General features: G+C 37.2%; 1 protein-coding gene across 2 annotated transcripts in view; it reads left to right on the top strand.

The window, feature by feature from the left end:
* Nucleotides 1-23,190, top strand: part of PDGFD (platelet derived growth factor D) — a 248,703-nt gene that overhangs the window by 132,600 nt on the left and 92,913 nt on the right. The gene's annotated exons all lie outside the window — the stretch shown is intronic.

Genomic DNA, 23,190 nt, shown 5'->3' with positions numbered 1-23,190 from the left:
TTTTTTAGTGGTGTGCATCATGGTTTAAAAAAATGTTTGGTCACACTCAATATTTATATATTTATAAACTATATGTCATATTGTATAACATAAGATATAAAATGGATGGAAATTATAAATGGGTTAGTTAATATATATACAAATTAAATGTCCCGTATTTTCTTCCAGTCACCAATAGATCTTAAGGCACAGAAACCTCACTTCTGAAACTATTAGAAGACAGTTAATTCCCTATTGCTTTGAGTGAATGGCCAAGGATCAGGTTTCCTTTCCAGATGGCATGGATTAGGATCAAAATAGGAAGGCAAGGAAAGCGTAGTCTGAGAAGCATGAAGGGAAAGCAGACATATAGGCACTTTCATGGGCAGAGACTAGCCTCTCCTAATACAGTATTCATCAAGTGGAGGTCAGGAGAAGATAGTGTTACAGCCATGGCTGCAGAGTTGGGAGCAACAGCAGCAATGGCAGGAGCAGCAGGAACACAGCCCTACCTACCCCAGCTTTCACCCTTCCTGTGCCAGTACAGGGTGCAGACATGCAAAGGCCACCTGAGAGCCCATGTGGTGCCTAACAGATATGTGGGTGAGTCCAAGAGAAAAGGTCACAATAAGGACAGCAGATTTAGAAAGACGTTACCTCTGCTTCCTAGAGGCTGGAAGCTCATCACTTCTTTAGAAAAGCAGACGAGTGAGCAAACAGCACTGTGATTCTGTGATGCTGCTTCTTTTGAAGCAGACAGTGTTGCTGCCCTGCCTCATCTCCCTGTGCTCACGTTTGTGTTCCTACAAATGCTGACACCTTCCCCTTTCCAGTGCCCTTGGGTCTTAGTTTCTCAGCCCTTGGGAGGTTTGCTCAGGCCACCTCAGCTAGGAAATGCTGAGGCTTTCATACCCTTAGGGGAAACTCTGGGGTCTTATCCTGGTCTCAGTCTATCCACTTTCTCACCTATACTTCCTGGGATGACCTCTCAAATAAAGACTGCCTGCATCTACATCCTTGTCTCAATGTCAGCTTCTGGGGAGAAACAGGAATGTTTTATATTTTATCCATTGTATCGATTGTGTTGTGTTTGTTTTTCTCAAGTAATTTTTTCTAGAATCTCAAACAATTCATGTAGATTTGACGGAAAGCTAGACACAATTGAACCCCATACCATCTGGTCAAAATTTGGGTGCCTGTGTCAAGGTTCCATTTTGGTGTGTAGCTTTCATTAATTCTACATGTTCTGTAACAGTGTTCTCAACTGTTGCTTTAAATTGGCTGATTCAGCTTTAAAAGTGCCGGTCAGTAGATCTCAAACTTTTATATAGTTGGTAATTACAGTATGTAATAAAATGTATCAGACTGACAGTTTGGCATAAGTCCTAAGGACATGGGCTTTGGATGTGCCAAGATTTGAGTCCCCACTTTGACACTTGTAGTTCTACACAAAAGTTTCTTTACATTTGAAAGAATGATCTCAATGTTGATATCCTGTTGACTCCTGAAAAATATACATAGCATTGACTTGGGTGTTATTCTAAAGTATCAATCACTTATGATATTCAGTTAAATTGAGCATTATTAGTTGGTAGGACATGCTTCATATTCTGCCCACAACTTCTTGAGAGCTGTTCTTCAATAGAGATTATACAGATTTGACACTTACATGTGCAAATAGGTCATTTGTATGCACATTTTTGACAGAGACCTATGTATCCATCTCATTGCTTTGACAGTACAGTCATGCACCACTTAATGACAGGGATACTTTCCAGAAATGCATCTTTAGGTGATTTCATCATTGTGTGAACATCATAGAATGGATTTACCCAAACCTACATAACCTACAACGCTATATGGTATAGCCTATGGCTTCTAGGCTTCAAACCTGTGCAGCATGTTACTGTATTGAATACTGTAGGGAACTGGAACACAATGGTATTGTGTATCTAAACCTAAGTACAGTAAAAATACAATGTTATGATCTTATGGGACTACTGTCTTACATGCAGTTTGTCATTGAGGGAAACATTGTGTGTTGTGTGATTGTATTAGAAAACATTAGAGGTACACCAGCTTAAGTGTCAGTTATTTGTATGCAATTCAGTCAACTCACTGTGGTTCCTTGAAGAAAATTCATGTGCTCTGACCATTTCTTTTACATGTGGAATGTCTACAGCAGCATGATTACTGACAAATAAAACTGCTCTTTCTTTTTTTTTTTTTTTTTTTGCATGGTACCTTCATATTCAAATGTATCCTTAAAGCTTATACTTGGAGATATTAATCCTTTTGATTTACCTATTTTATCCTAATTTATAGCCCAAGATGAAAACTTCTTTTTGATACTCAATGCCAAGTTAAACATTTTATGAGACCTTTTCATTTACCAGGTTCCCAAAGGAAAGCACCTCTTCAGTCATGTGACATTTTTTCCTGAGAGCTTTAGATAATGTTACATGTATGGCATATGTTTAAGTTTGTAAGAGGTTGCCTAAAGAAAAACTGTTGGGGAAATGCTTGGCGTCATATTAATGCAAGTCAGTATGTCTCAAGTTTGTCTACTTTTTTTTCTTACATTAGCAATGTTTGCATATTAAAATATGGCTAATGAATGATAGAAGTACATGTTGTGGTCATTTTGCTCTGAAGTAGACTTTTAGTGATAACAGAGAAATTGGTCCTAGAAGTTCTTCAGTAAATGCATAAGCTGTGATCGGCTTCTTGCCAACCTGTAAAATTCCATCTGATAGTTGGTAGCTATAATAGTTCATCGTTGGAAGAAAAATGCTGAGCAAATTTCCAGATCATGTTTACTTAATCTTTATTCTATGGCTACATAATGTGTTTCATGAAAAAGTTATGTGACATTTCTTAACAATAGATTGTGTTTACATGATAGTAACACTGGACAGTATGAAAAATTGTACAATTTACTAAGAATGGATCGATAGCTTGGTTTTATATACTAAAGCCAGAACTAGGGATATAAAGAATAAACATCTTTTTTTCTCTTCTACTCAAAATCAACACTTCTTAAATCTTACCCAGTAGGAAGGAACATTTCAGGAATGATTATATAAACCTGTCTTTGGTGGATTGAGTGAAATGGCAGATACCTCACCTTAATTGCGAAAGGGCCATTGAAGCTTGTGATATCAAGAGCTCCCTGTAAAGCCAGGATGGATGACATTCTATTCGAAAAGCATTAGAGCAAAGAAGTTTGTAGTTCAGAAAGATGTAAATAAAATACTACTCAGATGGCATTTTCTGTTGCTTACCTTGCAGCTGTTATTTACTAGAGATTCTGGTTATTTAATTATATGTTTTTTGAGGAAATACTCAAGGTCATAGTTGCAGCAGATTTTTAATTATATACAAAGCTATAAAAAGTAGAACATTTCACCCTGGGGAGCCCCCCAAAATGACTGTAACCACTTTATTAAGTGAGCTACCACAGAGATTGGCTATGGTTACTAAATCAAAGGTTTGTGTATATGTTTTGTTCCTTGGGCAATCATTGTTCCATAGTTTTCATTTTTCACTATCTGGAAGTACAAACCAATAAACCTTTCAGGAAAAGAACACAAATTTTATATTTTTTATAGTTATTACCCATATAGTGTTCAGGAAACTTTACCAACAAAAATAGCCTATAAACTTAGAGTGTGTGTATCTACGTGTATGCATATACATATATATCTATGTACACACACACTGAATTTTGTATGTGTATACACATATATATGTACACACACACAGTATGTTTATAGTGTATGTATATATATTGAGATATACATATATAATATTTTCTAAATATTTGTTAGTGTTCAAATATATATACTAAATTTTGGCTTAACATAGTAAAAACAAACTGAGACAAAATACTGTATCACTTTTATTTTTGTAAATCATAAGGTCAGTTTTTTTTCCTTTCCCCTAATGTGGTTGCAGTCAGGTATTTTGGAAATTGACCTTAGGAATTTGGAGGGGTAAAATCTATTCTTTATTTGTGCTGCAGGTTTTATGTTACTGTAATGTCATACTTCCAAACAATAATTACAAAAGCATTATCCTATAAGAAGTCCTATTTGTCCAGTCTATGCACAGAGTCTACGTAAATTAATGCAATTGACTCTTTAAGGCTGTTGAGTCCAACTATTAATCTTGAGCAGCATCCCAGTGGAGTCCATTATGTTAGAACTTGAAGGAAGAACACGAAGGATTGTAGATCAATTGAGTCCACAGTGTGAAATACAAACTCTACTTTTACTTTAGCATAACTATTTTAAGAAAACAAACTGAAGAGTAGACCCCAATATATTTCAACCTGCTAGCATTCTATTATTAGGTTAAAATCCCTACTCTTTTGTAAATGATTAAAATCTCTGTTATATTCCAGTTTGAAACATTCTTCTTTCATTAACGAAGTACTGGTCTTTGTGCTTATGTTCTCTTTTTGTCCTTTGCTACATTAACTGGGGTAGAAAATAAGGAAGAATGGTTGTTTCCTTGTATTAGAGTCCTGATGGGATTCTTAGCACTTGTGAAATTGATGGGTTTTTAACACCTGCCTGAATGTGCTACTCATAAACTTGGCCATTAATACTCCTTCCTCTATGCCTGTACTTAAGGTATTAGTATTCCCCCACCACTGCTATCCATCTCAGCAGCCCTCTTCCACCCAAGCTTTGGAAGGTGCTGTTCTAATGTGAACTGGCTAGCTGTTAGCATAATAAGCTGTATAACGACCATCCCAAAACTCAGTGGCTTAAAACAGAAATCATTTTTTCTCTCTTGTGTTTGAGATCAAGTCGAGTTTGACAGACCTACACTAGGATTGGATGGTGCTGGCTCCCAGAGTCAGGTTGGATATAGATCTGCTCTATGTGTTTTTTATCTTTGGCATAACAGGCTACCCAATACATGTGCTTCTCATGGCAGCAGCAGAAGCATAAGAGGGTCAAGCAGAAACAATGGATGACTCCTAAGGCTTAGGAGCACAATTAGTACCCAACACTTCTTTCTGCCTGCATTCTGTTGTCTCAGTCAATTCACATTCCCAGCCTCAGTGTCAATGGTGCAGGAAAATAAATTGGTTGACATTAGAGGGAGTACGACAAAGTCAAATGGCAAAGAATGTGGAAACTATAGAAAGATGAAGAACTTGAACAATAATACAGCCTGCTATATCATACGCTTAAAAATTGGCCTCTTTTCTCTCTCAAAACAATGCTGTGCAAGGCAGCTCTAAAATAATTCTTTGACAAATAAGACTAGTTATTCGGTAGGTCACTCTGAAGAGAATCAATCCATTCCGAGTTTTCTGTAGACCAGTGCAGCTCAGATGGGATCCACGGACTAGCTGCCATTACATGAACCCTTTGCTTTTGGTCCACAAAAAGATAAAGCAGTTGTACCAAATGTAGATTAATTATGACCCCAGGTACATTATTCAGTTTGCTGAAATTGTTTTTATGGAGCAAGAAATTGTCAATGAAGGAAGCAGTATGTTTTGATTTTCAAATTGGCTCAGGGTATTCTTCATATAGCAGACAGGCCCTTTGAGTAGCATTATCCAAGAGCTTGTCTAGAAAAATGTATTCCTTAATCTAGAATTTTGTTTCTTTCACTAACTATAGATTATACACATTTTCAGAACTGAAGTTAAAACATAATGAATTTGGTACTTTTATATTAGCATTATAGTTCCTTTCTGTTTGAAACTATTCAAACAGAATTGTTGACCAGTAGCACAGGTCTATGCAGGGAATAATGTAATATTAGGATAGATATGAAATTTGGCAATTATGTAAATGCATAAGAAAAATGAAGTATAAAATATGTCTATTTTCCAAGCCCAGTATTCCCAAAATATAGTCATTGCCCTAAATAGAAAAGTATGTTTTCCATTGCCTCTTCTATCATATTCTAAAAACATTTATTATGTTCCTTAATGTGTACAAGTTACCTATTTAAAATACGTATGTGATGTAATAAAAATATATTGCTATTATTAATATTTATATGGTTTGTCATACATATTATCTCATTCTTATTGGATTGAAGCATATTCCATTTTTTACTTCCATTTAGAACCTATCAATAAATCATTTGTAATAGCTTTAGGAAAGATTAAATGGATAGAATCAGGTCATACTTTATGGAGTTTATATTTTCAATATTATGTTGACAGTCACAGTCATCACAAACTTAATTAGAAAAATAATTAATGAAATAGCTGCAGGGCCTAACATTTCTAGAAATAGTATCAAAGAAGGCCAAATTTAAAATACAGCATTAAGTATATATCTCCATCCCTACATTTCACTAGTGTGTTGCTTCTACTCTCTGAAGCAATAAATTGGCCTAGGAAACTACCTCTCCATCTTCTGAACTCCTAAAATGTTTGCTGCCTAGAGATTTGTTTGGTGTTTATTTACTCGTTGGTGTTATTTTTCTGTGCATCTATTTAGCTTAATGACGTTTGTGGACTGTTTTACATTTAGTAAAACATTTCCATATTTTTTATTTTTAGTGCTTACAGCAGCCCCATGGAGATGTTAATGTTATCACTGTTTTGTAGATGAAGGAACTGACATCTAGATTAGATAATTTTTTCCCAAAGACACACAACTAGAAACTAGTAGGGAACACTCCAAACACATTTTTATTTTTAAAAGTTCATTTATGTCAGCCCTTCTATAATAGACACAGAAAATATAACATGCGTGCAGCCATTTGTCTCCCTTCCATGCTCATGACAGAAACTAATAATTATAAATGCTAATATTTCCTGCAGATCATATCTACAGCCTCAGAGAACTTTTCAACACATTATTTCAGAAAGAGTCTTAACATTTTTGGAGTTGGCATTCAGAATTAAATATGTTTGATATTCCAGCTGTATATCTCACCTTTTTACATTTATGTCTTTTATCTCCCTGACCCTATCGTGTCTGCCATTGTACTTTGCACGAAATAATACATGCTAAATAAATATGTTAATAGTTTTTGGTTAAATGGGTAGAAGTAATAATGTGGCCGAATTTGGTTGACTCGAGGAATAGTTTTTTTTCTTTTATTATCCTTGAATAATTTACTTTTCAGATATTAATGGGACTCATTTGTGCCAATAAAATGGCACATATTAAATTTTCTGTCACAATGCTTGACCCAAAGAATGCATTTTATACATTTGAGATTCAAGGATGAATTCATTCAGTGAACATTTATTGAACTTTTTCTGTATGCCAGCTCTGTGCTAGGTGCTGGACATACAATGTTGAACAAGACAAATATGATCCTTGTCCTTTCAAAGCTTATTGTTTGCTAGAAGAACCAGATATGAAACAATAAAATCCACAAATATAATACAAAGTAGAATGTGTATTTTTAAGGAAAAGAGCCTGCAATGATAGAAATGATGCCTAGTAAGAGAAGAGTTTTCCTGGTGAGGAGATAGAAGGTGAGCATTCTTTGCAGAGGACACCCTCTGCATTCTAAGGAGGTCCCAAGGCAGGGAAGTGCTTGGAGCAGAGGAGGACATGCCAGACCATTGTGACTGGAAGACAAGGTTCAAGGAGCAGAGCCATAGCTCTTTCCCTAAAGAACTAAAAAGTCCAGTAAGGAAAGAGGCACAAATCGGCAACAGCATTAATACTACACAATACATTAAATGAGAAAAATAATCAGAACAGTTTGTGAGAGGCAGGATTAGAAATACTTAACAGATGAAGAAGTGGCAGACTACACTTGGGGCATGAGAGGGAGGCAGAAAAGGACATGTATGAGGGCCAGAAGCACAGTGTGTGGTGCAAGCATTGCTGGTCAGGCCTCCTTCCTGAAGAATAGGGCCATCTGGTGACTACCTGGATTGCAACTAACAGAGAAGGGGATATCATATGAGTTGGGCAGATCCCCCAAAAGACATCTTCATATACAGAAGCATTCTAACAAGATCACATCATGGGTTTGACTGCAGGGTTTGTTAATTCTGACTTTGAAACTGCAAATGAACCTACTCAGTTAACAAATGGACTGATTGCTTAACTTCTTCAGTACTGTTTAATGATATGTAAATGCACAGAAGTATCTTGCCTCAAGAATATTGAGTTTCATTTGTTCGTTCAATAAGTATTAATTGAAATCCTCCTATCACTTCTCATTAGATTTGGATACAACACTGAATGAGTCCCAGTCTTTATTTTCCAGAAGCTTTCAGTCTGGGAAATGGTGTGTGTGTGGAGCGGGGCAGGGTGCAGTTGGGGGACAAGGTAAAGGGTGAATTTTACAGGTGGAATCAACAAAATGGCACATGTTAAATTTTCTGTCACAGTGCTTGACCCAAAGAATGTTCTTTCCCTTCCTCCATTCCCATTTATCATAGCATAAGGTACTGTGTTTTTTTTTATCTGAAAATCTCTCTCTTGTGAGACGGGCAGCAGTCTCTAGAGTAGATTTTCAAATCTTTCTGGAGATATAAATGGCAGTCATGGTACTTTACAAAACAGCCACTCTAGCAGATGCCAAGGGTCTTATCGATGATGCTCTTAAAAATTAAACATTGTATACTTACTTTCTGTAAGTCTCTAATGTTTACATTAGTGTATACATATACAAGGCTTCAGGTCTCCCTCACAAAAGTTAGCACCCTAGCGTATGTAGTAAGATAAAGACATGAGCAGTGTCCCTTCACTGAGTCTTTTAAGGCATGTGTCACACATCCACAAATAATCCCACAGGTAGAGGGAAAGATCAAGACTCCTACATCTCAGTTATTCATTGAACGGTTTCATGTTTAAGCATTTGGAATTTATGGGGATTACGAATTGGAAAGACCATCTTTTTTGTAACGGAGATAGATGTTGGATCGGGCAGAACAGTGATGAAGAATATGTTGAGTGTTAGACTGGAAATTTGAACTGGAGAAAGTAGATGGAGACTAAAACGTGGGCTGTGACTCAGTCTACAATGGATAGAGGTTTAATCTTCCTATCTGATGTCCTGGTGTTTGTTTGCATATACTGGATAATAAAACAAAAACAAAAACAAAAACAAAAACAAAAGAAACAGGAAAAACACCCAAGGAATGTGATAGATCTCAGTAAAGAGGGTACCTTAGTCCACTCAAGCTGCTGTAACAAAATACCACACACCAGGTCACTTAAACAATAGAAATTTATTTCTCACATTTCTACAGGCTGGGCAGTTCAAGATCAAGACACCAGCAGATTTGGTGTCTGATAAAGCCTGTTTCCTCATGTATAAATGGCATCTTCTCTCTATGTCCTCACGTGGTAGAGAGGTTAGGAATCTCTCTGGGGCCTGTTTTGTAAAGTCAGTAATCTCATTCATGAGGGCTCTGCCTTGTGATCTAATCACTCCCAAAAGGCGTTGCCTCCTAATACCATCACCTCGAGGTTTAGAATTTCAACATGTGAATTTGGAGGAGACACAAACATTCAGACTAGCAGAGAAATTTCTGATGGCTGAAAAAGTCAGAGATTTCTTCCCAAAACCTGCTTCAAGGTGACCAACATTTCTTAAATAGTGCTCCATGACAAATTGTGGAAGAAAAGATTTTTCTGCCGATCCCACCTTTACACCAAACAGATTATAACTACCCTGTTCAAAGCAAGAACTGTGTAGTATTAATGTTTTCATTTGAACAGTGGCTGTGGTGCCCTTTCCATGTTGAAGTGGCATTCGTACACTCAGGAAATATCTGTTGAATGCATATTTCAAGGGCCTTTTAAAGCTTGCTATAAACACAAACATACCCAGTAGTTGCTAATCACTGCTCATTGTTGCCACTCCAACTTCTCTCTTGCCCCTTATGTCTTACTTTTACCCTCATGGGTGGACATGGGCCTCAGCCCGGGGAGAACATTGTGTAGTCCAAGCCAGTCTTGGTAACTCTGTACCCCTTGCCAGGACTGGCATAGGCCTGAGAATATGCCCAGATTCTGCCCAATGAGACAGAGGGAAAGCTTGCTTGGGGGTTTGAGAAAGGCTCCACTTTCTTAAAAAGATATTTAGAAATATGTTGAGAAAGGCCTTTCCTTTGGCCTTGAATCCAGCCCTGTGAGGGAGAGATAGCTGGAACTGCTGTCACGTTTTAAGGAGAGCAGCCAACACATTCAGGATGGCAGAACAGAAAGGTGGAAAAACCCATGACTACTACGCAAAGCCATGAATTAATCAAACCTGAAAGTATCTACCTCCTGACTTCCTGTGAGAGATGACACATTTTCCTTATTGTCTCAGTCAATTTTAGTTTGGTCCTCTATAAAATTTGCAGCCAAACTTAGCTTTTATAAGACCCGCAGATTCATTAAACATGTGATGCTATGCAAATAAAAAGACCTCTGCCTATGTGTAAAATTTCAGAAGGATTCATTCAACAGGTAGGTCTTGAGAGCTTACTACTATTTAAAATTGATTCATTGTGAGAATGTGTTTCTGTTGGGGTTTTGGACTCTGTAGCATGAACATGAAATTGATAGTAAAAACCAGCTGGCATTCAATGTTGTTTCCATGTGAGGTCTTTATATGCATGAAGGGACTGTCTGTGTCTCTGTTTTTAACCAAAAATGAAAGTAGAAATGGAAAATGGGTGAATGACTAAATTGGACAACCATGAAACACTCTCACATGGTATTTTAACTTTGTGAAATATGCCATTCTGGAGTTCAGTGCATACTAATACTCTGGTGCTTTTTAATTTATTCAGTTTTCAATTTATTAAAACTCCATTTCATTCAATACATAGTTACTAGATCTAATGTAGGACATATGTAGGCTAGAAAATCGTGCTTTTGAATGTACTGTTTTCTTTAAGGATAAAGTTAAATAGATGATTTTCCTATGTGCACATTTGCTTTAAAATGCTTTTTTTGTATTCCAGATACAAAGTTAATGCTGTCTTTAGTTTTCTTCTTTCTTCTGAGATGCCAAGAAAGATGACCTGTAGTTCTTCTTGCCTCTAAAGTTGGTCTTTTTTTCTCAGATTAATTTAAAATGTAGCTTTGTTCACACCTGAGACCCCTTTAGAATAAACAAAATCTACATTTCTTTTTCAAGCAGTACCCTGTCAATCTAAGAAGAAAAGAGAATCTTGTTTCAATTGCTGGCTTCTCATAGCATGGCATTTGTGGCAGTCTCACAGAAGATTAGTAACTCTAGCTCAATTTGAAACTTAGATTTTTGTTGAGTGTACTTCAGAATAAAATCTAGTAATATTTAAAAGCAAGTATTCATGGTTTATGAATTAATGTTTTAAAGTAGCACATTAAGAATTTGGAGGAACAGATTCACCAGCAATATCCTTGAAGCCTTCAAATGATGGAAATAGTAAATTCTATCTTTTCCTTTGCAAAAATAGCAGCAACAGAGGAATTGAGAACTTGACCATTCTGCCTAGTGGGATCATACTTAGGATGAAAGCATGAATTTATTCACCATCTAAATGCAGCTCCTAATTCCCACCAGGCACTCTGTAAAATCTCAATAAATGCTGATAGAGTGATGAACTACTTTGGGTCTAGTCCCAGAATATAACTTCAAATTTCTTTTCTGCTGATCATGTGAGAGACTATCTGATTATTATTAATATATGGGCTCCAAGGGAAGCCAGACAGATGCCGGTATATTGTTAGTCATTTTTTCCATAAAGCTCACCAATTTTCTAGCATAAACCACAGTAGACCTCGAAGATGCCTATTTGGCTTCACAAATTGGTTTCTTTTAGCAATGTAGGCATATACAGTCCCACCTTTATCAAGGTGTATTAAATGCTAGTATGTATTATTCTTTATTAAAGGCTACTTCTAACTCATCTGAAAAAAAGATTCTAGATTACCATAGGTGGTCCCACAAGAAAACATGGTTGCCTTTTGTTTGTTTGGAGAGAGGATCTCACTCTGTTGTTCAAGCTAGAGTGCAGTGGTGTACTCATAGCTCACTATAGCATCAAACTCCTGAGCGTAAGCAGTCCTCCAGCCTCAGCTCCCCAAGTAGCTGGTACTGCAGTGCATACCACCACACCCAGCTAATCTTTTTATTTTTAGTAGACATGGGGTCTCGCTGTGTTGCCCAGGCTAGTCTCAAACTCCTGGCCCAAGCTCTCCTCCTAACTTGGCCTCCCAAAAATGCTGGGATTGCAGGCATAAGCAGACCAGAACAGGTCTTGTGGAATAGGCATGAAGGAAGCAAAAATGTAGAGAAACAGACATAGAATATTATTCAGTAGTGATATAAAGGGATGGCAAAAATGTTTCTGTCTCTATGTTTCTGGGTCCACGCCAGATATTGTTAATTTGTCATTTCCATTTTTTCCATTTAACATAGACACAGGCTCAGAATCCTTCTTAGGATGAATACTGGAGGTTACTGTCACTATTCTAATTTATCTACTGAATAAAAACCTAGTTACTATCTCTAGCAAGATAACAAATTCTGACAAAGATCAAGACCACTTACTCAGATGTATTTTTTTGGCAGCTCAGCACCATTTTTCTTCCTCTGTAGTCATCAAATCTTTATGAATCTTCTGCTTGGAGATACATTTCTATCCTGACCATCTATTTTGCCACCATTGCAATGATTTATAATAATAACAATGAGATGTTATTCAGTGTATGGTTAGATCATGCTACCTATTGGAAAACAAAAAGACAAGTCAAGCTTGATGCTTTTACATATGGGAAGTAAGTATGCCATTGAAGTAGTCACTATTAAACTGTTCATCAGTTTTCAGTTCTCCTTTACTTCCAGGCATCCACTCTTTTGGAAGTTAGGTCTGGCTAAGACAGGAAAGTTCCCTGGACCCCTTCACAGGTCTTGCAACAGTTCTGTGTGGCTCACTGACTGGCTGCTGCACTCAGACCCCTTGCAGGACAGGGAACATGCAGGCGAGTGGGTGCCAGGCTGGGTTGAGTGCTTTTGGGCTCCAGCCACACAGTAGCATCTAGGGGTGTGTTACAATTAATGCTCTTTTAGTAGTTGCCATCCACAGACGGCTAAGTGTTAACCAGCTCAATGGAGAGTCGGGATGACAGCTTTTTATACCCTGCCCTCTTGGTACCTGCATTCTTGTATCCAGGAGGAATCAGGTCACGCGGACTTGAAGGATGGTGAATGCAGAGGTTTTATTGAGTGATGGAGCTGGCTCTCAGCAGGATGGGGAGCTGGAAAAGGGATGGATTGGGAAGATAATCTTCACCTGGAGTTCTGCTGTCCCAGGCCAAACTCCTCTCCACCTGTACAGCTGCCTCTTCAACATTCAGACACTTCTTTTCTCTCCTACTCTGCCATACTGCTCTGCTCCTCTGCCAGTGGAGTTTGGGGTTTTTATGGGTACAGGGTGGGTTACATGGCGGGCCAGAGTGGTTTCAGAAAGAGCAACATTTGGGTGTGAAAACAGGGTTGTGAAGTTCTCATTTAGGGCCCCAGGCCCAGGCTTGTAGGTGGGGCCTTTGCAGGGGAACCGTGCTCTTCTACCCAGTATTTCCCGGCCTTTGTCCATATCATGACCGTGTGGTTTTCTTACGCCGTACTTCATGTCCTGGTTTCTCCTGCATAGCTCTAACTATTATAGTGCTAAAACTTAATTTTCCCAGATTTCAGAGTGAGAAAACATGAAGTGGAGCCCCACCAACCCAAAGTGGGCATGTAGCTGAACAAAAAATGAACTTTAAAACCACTAAGATTTAGGCTAGTATAATCTGTCCTTTCCTAACCAATGCTGCTCCATTGGAGTAATATTAGGGAAGAGTCCTTGGATGAGACACAGTGGTCTACACAAAGACATTTGAAGACATTTGTTAGCATGAGCTTTGACAAGGAAACTAAAAGCTTGTTTCATTCCAAAACACCATCCATTGTATGACCTAGCATTGACTTAGTAATAGCTTTGGGGAAGAATAAAAGATCTGCATTAAAAGCACACAGAACTCTTTTTAATAAAATGATAATAGCATGCATTTATCCAGAAAAGTATAATCTCTTTTATTATCTCCACTCCAAATCCAAGCCTTTTTGACATTGAATCACAAAAGTCTTTTGAATCACTTCGGTAATTCAGTATTGATAGATAGCTTCAAAATAACGTGACCTTTTTCAGAACCAGTGTGTGTTATTATGATTTGATCAACATTGCACTTTTAGGACTCCAAATAATTTTGAGGAATATCAAAGAATGCTAGGAATTCATCTGAATTTTCATTAATTGTATCATTTTCTGCTTACTTGGGTTAGGTATCACTAGATATTAAGTAATTCTCTTAAAAGTCTCCAACTTTTGATAGCTAGCTATTTAGCACCATCACAACACATGAATCATTTACATTAATCTTTCATAGGTTTACTAATTATTTGGCCTATTCTGAGACATTTCATAATTTCTACTGCTTTTAATTGCATTTTCTGAGACAGGCAAGGAATTTATTTCCTTGAGCATCAGTGACAACTCAAAATACGGTTTTTACTTTAATACCTCTTTCCAGCTTTGGTCCTATAAGGCACTGAGTCTATTTTTTTTTACCAGAGAATATGGATGTGATATTATTTCTTCATTTATTTAGTATATTTACATTTTTATTTCATATTTTTCCATACTCATATCTTCACAAAAACTTTTTAAAATTTTCATACTGCAATGTAGTACAACCTTTATAAATGTTTTACAAGTGACAGCTATCCAAATACATTGTAATTCATCCATATATTATGTTACCAAAGATAATATTTGAAGTTGAAATCAGATGAACAATGATCTTCTACACATGGCTAAATTTATGCTCACAAAATCTATGAAAACTCTGTCCCAACTTGCTCTTCTTCATAACAGCTGGACAGTTACATTTAACAGTAATCATAAGACAGTACCCTATTTTAAAATGTTAACATGTGAAAAAATTGCTTTGGAATGCAAGGACTTTGGTGTTGAAAAGTGATTTAATACATAAATAGCACTATAGCCATATGATTTAATACAAATTTAAGTATAATTATAAATATACACAATGTGTTCATTATGTGATATGTAACTAATGTACCTATTAAATATAGTCATAAGTTTATACATCACAAGTGATAAACATCACAAGTGATAAACTCTCAGCTTTCTCCTCGGAATTTATGAGCCCTTTAGTCAGAAGTGACTAAGAAAATGCTTTCATCTTTGTCTATACAGACTAGCATTTAAAGCATTAGGGTATTTTGTGATCATCACCTCTGATCCACACTGTTCAATTCCGCATCAACTTTATTGGGTTGATTACTTCTTAAAGTTACTCTGAGAAAATCCTCATTCTTGACAATATTTATTAAAATGCTGGTTTTTCTATAACAAATGTTCTCTAGAAAAAATGCTAAATCTTGTTACTCCTGGGTATGACTTTTCTATTTTCCCTCTAATCTTTCTATATCTCTGAGCTAGGTTGGCAGTGGTTAAAGCAGATATTTTTGTCACTGTGGTTGTCTTATTGTTTTCTGGGTGTTAAGTTAGTATTATGGAAAGAATCTCTCTATTCAGGAGCCTTAGATATTGTAATACTTTCTACCATGCCATTCCACATTTCCCTTCACACTCACAGTTCTGAATTTTATTATTTCATTTTTTCACATTCTTTATATGTAAATGGCAATATTGCAACACAAACAGACTACCATAGAAGAAAAGAGAATTATCAGAGAATTAATTAATATGAATGTGATAAAATCTAGCATGGTTATTTTAGGTCAATCTTTATCTAGATTCAGATATTCTAAAAATTAGACCAAAAGTCATTTCAGAAAGTTGAATTATTTCCATTTTAATATTTTACCATCATTTCTGTAATCTACCTGTAAAATACAAGCTATTTTGAAGGAAATAATATGATTGCTCACTGATGTACAATAAGAAAACAAATTTTTTGCATTAAAAGATCTAGTGAGGTGAAGAATAATAATTATCAATATAATACTTTGGGCATTATTACACTCGTGGTGAGTGTTTCTGGCAAGTATTCAAGAGGACTTCATAGTACTTTTTCATTTATTCATTTTTGGTGGACTCAGATTCTTGAAGAAGAATAATTTTGAGCTCAGGGAATAATCAAGTGATTACAAAAAACATTGTCTCCAAACTGTTACTGTGAGCATGGCTGTTTATGTAACATTAACATCTTGGTTTGTGCCAAAAAGAGTTGTAATGTTAAAAAAAAAAAAAAAAGTATGTAACTGGCAAACAACCAACTCCTTCCCCAAATCTTTATAAACAGAAAGGTTTTGTATTACTACTGAGATCTTAGAAAAATCTCTGCTGGAGAATTCTAAATAAATGTCCGATGTTTAATCAGCTTTGCTCTTGAGTTTCTTAATGGCAGGCCATAGACTGAGCACAGGTGGATGTTGTTTTTGGAAAGCTAATGTGAGCTATTGGAAGACTAATTCTCACTAGGAACATGTGTTAACCAAAAATTCCTTAATGAAGACTGTCCTATTAATAGTCCCAGGAGGACTTCAGCTCATTGATTGCAAGCTTCAGTGCGTTAGCAAACACTAGGGGGGAAAAGCTGAAAAAGCTTTCATGCTGATTTTTAAACTAACATTGTTAGAGTCTAATTTTCACCTTTATCAGTTCACATGGTGAGACTCCAACCCTGTACTTTTTAAGTTAGGAGATAATTTATGGAAAATTATCTAATTAAATTCAATTTAATCCAAGTTGCGTATTTTAGGGTCTGTGGTACAAATTGACCTATTCATTTTTTAATTAGGGACTTCCTGTCCTAATTGCTTTCTATTCTCCATCTCTTTCATTTGTTTTTGGCTGCTTCAACAAAATACCGCACATTGTCTCACCAATTAAGGAACTGTTTTGCATCAAAGGACACTTTACTACGATTTGATTCTTTGAGGAAGAGTGCAGAAATTACTTGAGGTGATTGAGTAGTAGTAATAATAATAATAATAATAATGCATTTGCAAGACACAGGACTGATTTTGATTCATTTGGCTGAACTTGCCACTCTAAATTACATGGTTGCATAGGATGAGAACCTATGGAATCTAGTCAGTCACCGATTTTGTACATTGCCTAATAAATCCAAGAGCAGCCCCCATATATGACAGCAAACTCTTTTACTTTTGTTCCAGCATTTTTCTTCTTTTCTTTCAGAGTCACAACTTTTTAAAGTATGGTAGGGCCTGGCTTTGGTGCTGCTGGTAGGTTGTCCAATGGAAATAGGACAGAGTAAGTAGTCATTTCAGAATTAATATCTAAACCAGATGGTAAGCAGGATCATTTAAATGCAGCTCTTCCAAAAATAATCCCTTAATGTTCATGCTAAATGTGTTCTCGCAAATGTAGGGCCTCTGGCTACATTAATATGAATTTCTTGGAAGTGAAATATTTGGGGCATTTTACAATTTTATTTCTGATAAAATTGCCTTTTATTTGTTATCTTTAAATGTCTTTCAGGTTTGTATTAATCATTTGTATCATTATTATAATATGCATAAATAATATGCATTATTTGTAATAACCATTCATCCATGTATGTTTTTACAAATATATTTTGAGAGTCTCATATGCCCAGACTGGCAATGTACTGGGGTTATAATGATTAACAAGACATAGTCCTTTGTCTCAGGAGTTTAATTTTCTTCAATAGGGGTTTTTTTTTTTTTACTTTCCTTTGAAACTTTAAAGAAATTATACAGCACCTTTGAGTATCTTCAGTTTTTATCTCTTATACCTAGATAGACTCAGAAAGAAGTCTTTACTTAGTTTTAAAGGGAGCAAAAGATAGAATACATCATTTCTACATGAAAACATTTATTTTAATTCCTTCGTAATGTTTTCAACACAAATTTATGTGCTAAGTGGATAATTATGTGCCTGGGACATTTTCTAGTTGAAGAGAAATAGAGATTTTCCCAAACAATATGTGTCTGAACAACTTGTATTACCCATTTGTATTCTTATTTCAGATGATGGCATACAACTATATATAATATCTATTATATATAATGTTAATATGATAGAATGTTACATATGATTAGCAAAAGTGACCACTTACCCATCGAAGATTTGAGATTTGAGATTTTATTTTCCAAGCATTGTTTAATCTTATCTATTACCCATAGTCAAACCACTGGCATTTCTGTCCCCTTTGAAGAAAACTATTGAGGTGTCATGTCATTTTGGACCTGAAAGGAATCTGCCACATTATTCAGCTTCCTAATGTATTAGGTTGGGAAACAGAAGCCAGAGGGATGACATGGTGTGAATAATACTGCTGTTTGTAATATGGGGGAAGAGTTACTAGGACTAGAAAGAGGTAGAGCTGACTTCAAGACTCTGCTCTTAAATATGTAAAGCTTCCATTCTTTGGGCTTGCAATAAATCGCTTTTCTCTGTTGTTTTTGTTACCTGTTAAAGTAACAACAAAACAATTATTATAAAAAAACAGAATGAAAGTATAATATTTGTTTCCTATTTTGTCAACTTATTTCCATGATGGACTTGCAAAATGGGTGTTTATAAACTATACTACATCCTACACCAATTTAGGTTACTGTGGTTGTTTAGCAACAGAAGTGGGACTGTATAGTTTACATATCATTCAGCTACATTCTGGGCAAACATTATTGCTATGACATATTATAGGATCATGAAACAGCACTTTTATTAATGATATTTTGTTCAAAAATCTTTTTGCAAGTTTAGAATTTCCTGATTCTTGATTACTTTTGGCACGTAGCTGAAAAGGGTTTGTCACTATCAGTCGTGCTGTTGGTTTCCGGTTGTCTTATGGGGAAAAGAGACAAAAGGGCATGTTTGTAGTGTTCCACTGAGTTTGTGTGAGATGGCGCAGCCTGCAACTATATCATTGTTTGATCAAATATTTTAATTTTTACTTCAATAACTATTTTCCTTTTGCATCTTTTGTTGTTATGTATAATATTATGATATGAGAATAAAAAAACATTACCGTTACTCACAGTTTCATTACTCCTTAAGCATTATAGATGATGATGGGTTATCACATACATTTATTGGGGCCAGGGGTGACTTCTTCATGAATGGGAAAGCCGGATAAGGGGTGAGGCTGTCAAAGACAGTCAAAGCCACCAAGGTGTGTAGCCTCTTGCTCTAGTCATTGTATACTGGAAATGACGTGCTGGAGGAGGTTCCAAGGTCAGAAATAGAAAAGTGAGCCCGAGACAGTGAAACAGGATACTTCCCTGATCCCCCACATAGGACTTGCAACAGTCATGTGGCTCCTCTTATTTAGCTGTTATGCACGCTCAAACCCCTTACAGGAGGGGGAGCATGCAGATGAGACACCTGAGGTCCACCCCCACAGCAACGTCCAGGAGTGGGTATCTGCAACTCCCAAAGCCCAAATGGGCATGTGATACAGTGTGCTCTTTTAGCCTTGCTGTCCACAGACAGCTTAAGTGTTAACCAGCTCCATGCCCTCTTGGTACCCAGGTCCTTGTCCGGCATCCAGGAAGAATCAGGTTCCATATAGACTTGAAGGATGAATGCGGGGATTTTATTGAATGGTAGAGGTGGCTCTCACCAGGATGGATAGGAAGCTGGAAGGAGGATGGAGTGGGAATATGCTCTTCCCTGAAGTTTGGCTGTCTCCTCTCTAGCCATCCCCAGCTGAATGCCTCTTGATATTCAGATGCTCCTTCTCTTCTCTCTGCCACGCCATTTGGCCTTTCTTCTGCACTTCTGTTGGTCTCCTCCTCGTCTGCTTCTGGAGCCTGCAGTCTGAAGCTTTTATGGGTACAAGGTAGGGTGGTGTGGCAGGCCCAAAGGCAACTTTTGGGAACAAAAACGGGAATACCTGTTCCCATTTAGGGCTGTGGATTTCCAGGCTTGACGGTGAGGCCTTTGCCGGGGAACTACCCTCTTCTACCCAGTATTTCTCTGTCTCCTGTCCATAGCAACAGGTCATCAGTCAAGGACACAAAATGAAAAACCAGACTTGAGTTACTGAGTCAAAGTAAAGAGGTGGCAGGAAAGTCACGAATAAAAAGCAAAGTAGAAATAATAACATGGTCAGTGGTTCTCAAACCTTAGGGTGCATCAGAATCACCTGGGAGGCTTATTAATATATATAGTGCTTGGCTCCATGCCCAGCATTTCTGCTTCAGTAGGTCTGGAGTAGGGCCTGAGAATTTGCATTCCTAACAGGCTCCTAGGTGATGTTAATGATGATGCTCTGGGGACCACACGTAGCAAACCATTGGTCTAGATGGATTTCAGGGATAAGTAATAGTGCCTACAATGACTTTCATGAGCTCCTGGGATACTTGGTTGGGTGAGCTGAGTTTGCTGAACAATTAGGAATAAAATAGACAATTATATGAAATTTTGGCTTTTAAAAAATTTTAATTGGCTTTTTTTTAAGTCAAATGCACAGCTCAGAGTTTATGAGGATGTGAACCTCTTTCTGCATTAAAATGCAAAATAAAGCTATATTCTTATATAAACATACATAAAAATTATTTCCTCTCTGCAAAAAGTGATTTTTTTCCTATTTTTGTAGTTTAACAGCTAATACAGTGCTCTGGTTAAGCATGTGTGCTCTGAAAGTAGTAGACTGCCTAAGGTCACATCGTGATTCCACCACAAGCTTTGTGCCTGAGGTCACAAGTTTCTTAAATTTTCAGAACTTCCTTTGTAAAGTGGGGATAATACGAATGGCATAGGGTTGTTGTGAGGATTAAATGAAGTAATGGCTTTAAACCACTTATCGGAGTACCTGGCAATACTAATTGCTCCAGAAATGTTAGCTGTTATTGGAACACCAAAGTAAATGCCTTTGTTTAAGAATATGACTTTGTATATAATACTTTGGTACTTATCTCACGTTTAACCTGATAGGTTGTTCTTTGTATCTATAATTCATTATAACTCTTCTGCTAAGAATAGCCCTGAGTTGGCATGAAGTTAAATTATATGTAAACAGTGTGACTTAGAAGTGCATTATAGATAGCAAAGAATCTAACATTGCCTCAAGCAAATTTCACACTAAAAAGAAAGAACACTTTCTATAGCACAGTGGTTAGAAGCATCTACTCTGGAACCAGATTGTCTGGTTTATATTCTAACTCTACCTTTCACTAGCTCTGTGACCTTGAGCAAGTTTCTAGACCTCACTCTTCCCCAGAATCTTCATCTGTCAAATAGTGGTAATGAGTTGGGCACAGTGGCTCACGCCTGTAATCCCAGCACTTTGGGAGGCCAAGGTGGGCAGATCACTTGAGGTCAGGCATTCAAGACCAGTCTGGCCAACATGGTAAAACCCTGTCTCTATGAAAAATACAAAAATTAGCTGGGCATGGTGGTGCATGCCTGTAATCCCAGCTACTTGGGAGGCTGAGGCAGGAGACTTGCTTGAACCCGGGAGTCAGAGGTTGCAGTGTACGGAGACCACACCACTGCACTCCAGCCTGGGTGACATAATGAGACACCACTTCAAAAAAAAAATGGTGGTAATAATACCTATCTCAAAGTGATTATAAATATATATGAACATGCATACACACACACAAGAGATCATCTATATAAAGTGATTAGACCCTATAAATGAAGTACGCAAATTGCTTAGAACAATGCCAGGCACAAAATAAGCATAATTAGCAGTGTTTGCTGTTGTTCATATTTTGTTCAGGTGTATTTTTTGGCAGAATTTTTTGGAAAAATAAATCTGAAATATTGTTATTTTTCCCCTATAGTTCAATATACTGCAGCATAGGACTGTGACAAATTTGCAAAATTGAAAATGAATATAGTCATCCCTCAGTATTAATGAGGGATTGGTTCCAGAACCCCTTCCCACTCCACATACCGCAAGGATACCAAACCCCTTATATAAAATGATGTACTATTTGCATGTAACCCATGCACATCCTCTTCTATATTTTCAAATCACCTCTAGAAACAATATAAATGCTGTGTAAACAGTTGTTATACTGTATTGTTTAGGGAATAATGCCAAGAAAAAAAGTCTGTACGTGTTCAGTACAGATACAAGCATCCTGTTTTTATATTTTCAATTTGATGTTTATGAATCCATGAATGTGGAACCCATGGATATGGAGGGCTGACTGTACTGTCTTAATCAAACTACGTAAGAAGGAAAGCCCCTCTCCCCACCCCTTCTACAGGTTCATAAAAATGTAATTGACATTCATTTGTAACCAGAGTTAATACCTTTAAGACAGTGTAGGCTTTAATGATGTTTTAGAAAAAAAAAAAAAAAGAGTCCCCCTTTTCATACTTAGAAAATTTCTGAAAGTGTACTTTGAAAGGATATCATTGACTTTGTTATTGCCAAGTTCTGTGGTCTTTTCTCCGTCTTGTTGTCCCCTGGTCTTGATTTTCATGTGACTTTATTGACCACTTTGTCCTTGAAATTGTCCCTTTTCTGGGCAGCCTGACTTACACACAGCTTCCTTCCCAACCATTACTCCAGGTGGGCACTTCTTCTGTCATCTGCCACTCCCAGGGCATGTGTGCCAGCACCAAGCTTCACCTTCCCTTCTCAGGACGCTTCCTAGAGGGATCCCTGATTCCCAAGGCCTCCTCTCCCCTCTCTAAACTGAGGCCTTGTGTCTGATCTGTTCTCCCAGCTAGCTCTGTAACCCCAAAGCCTGCTAAGTTTCCACTTGAATTACTCATCACCACTTCAAAACCAAACTTACATTCCTCTAAAAATGTTTCCCCTGCAGCATCCCTGAGTATCAATAATACCACACTCAGCCCAGGCTCTGGGCTTAGCATGCTGCTGTTGCATCTTACACATACTTTTACATTCCTTTCTATTTTTCCCCCAAAGTGGCATCACTCCCACCTGCCCTTCTAGAATAGGACCTTGTTATCCTCATCTCCAGTTCCTAGGAGACCTTGATGCTGCAGGCACTTTCTCTCCAGTACTATATCACCAACAGGCTAATCTTCCTTTTAACAAACTATTCACTCACACCAGGGCTGTTCTGTTTGTTCCCATATCAAGTGGAGATGTTTCTGTCTGGGTTTCAAGTATTTCCATAGTTCCTTTAAAGCTTGAAGCCCTCTTATGTCTCACTTGGGGCCACCTGGACTCTGCTCTGGGCAGGCCTCTTGCAAGGATCATATGAACACATTCTCCACATTAGCCCTTGCCACTCACCTGGACTTTGAGCAACCACAGC

Source organism: Chlorocebus sabaeus, chromosome 1 (assembly GCF_047675955.1).
Source record: "Chlorocebus sabaeus isolate Y175 chromosome 1, mChlSab1.0.hap1, whole genome shotgun sequence".
Lineage (NCBI taxonomy): Eukaryota > Metazoa > Chordata > Mammalia > Primates > Cercopithecidae > Chlorocebus > Chlorocebus sabaeus.
The sequence above is the reverse complement of the archived record's forward strand: the minus strand, read 5'-3'. Positions and strand labels throughout refer to the sequence as shown.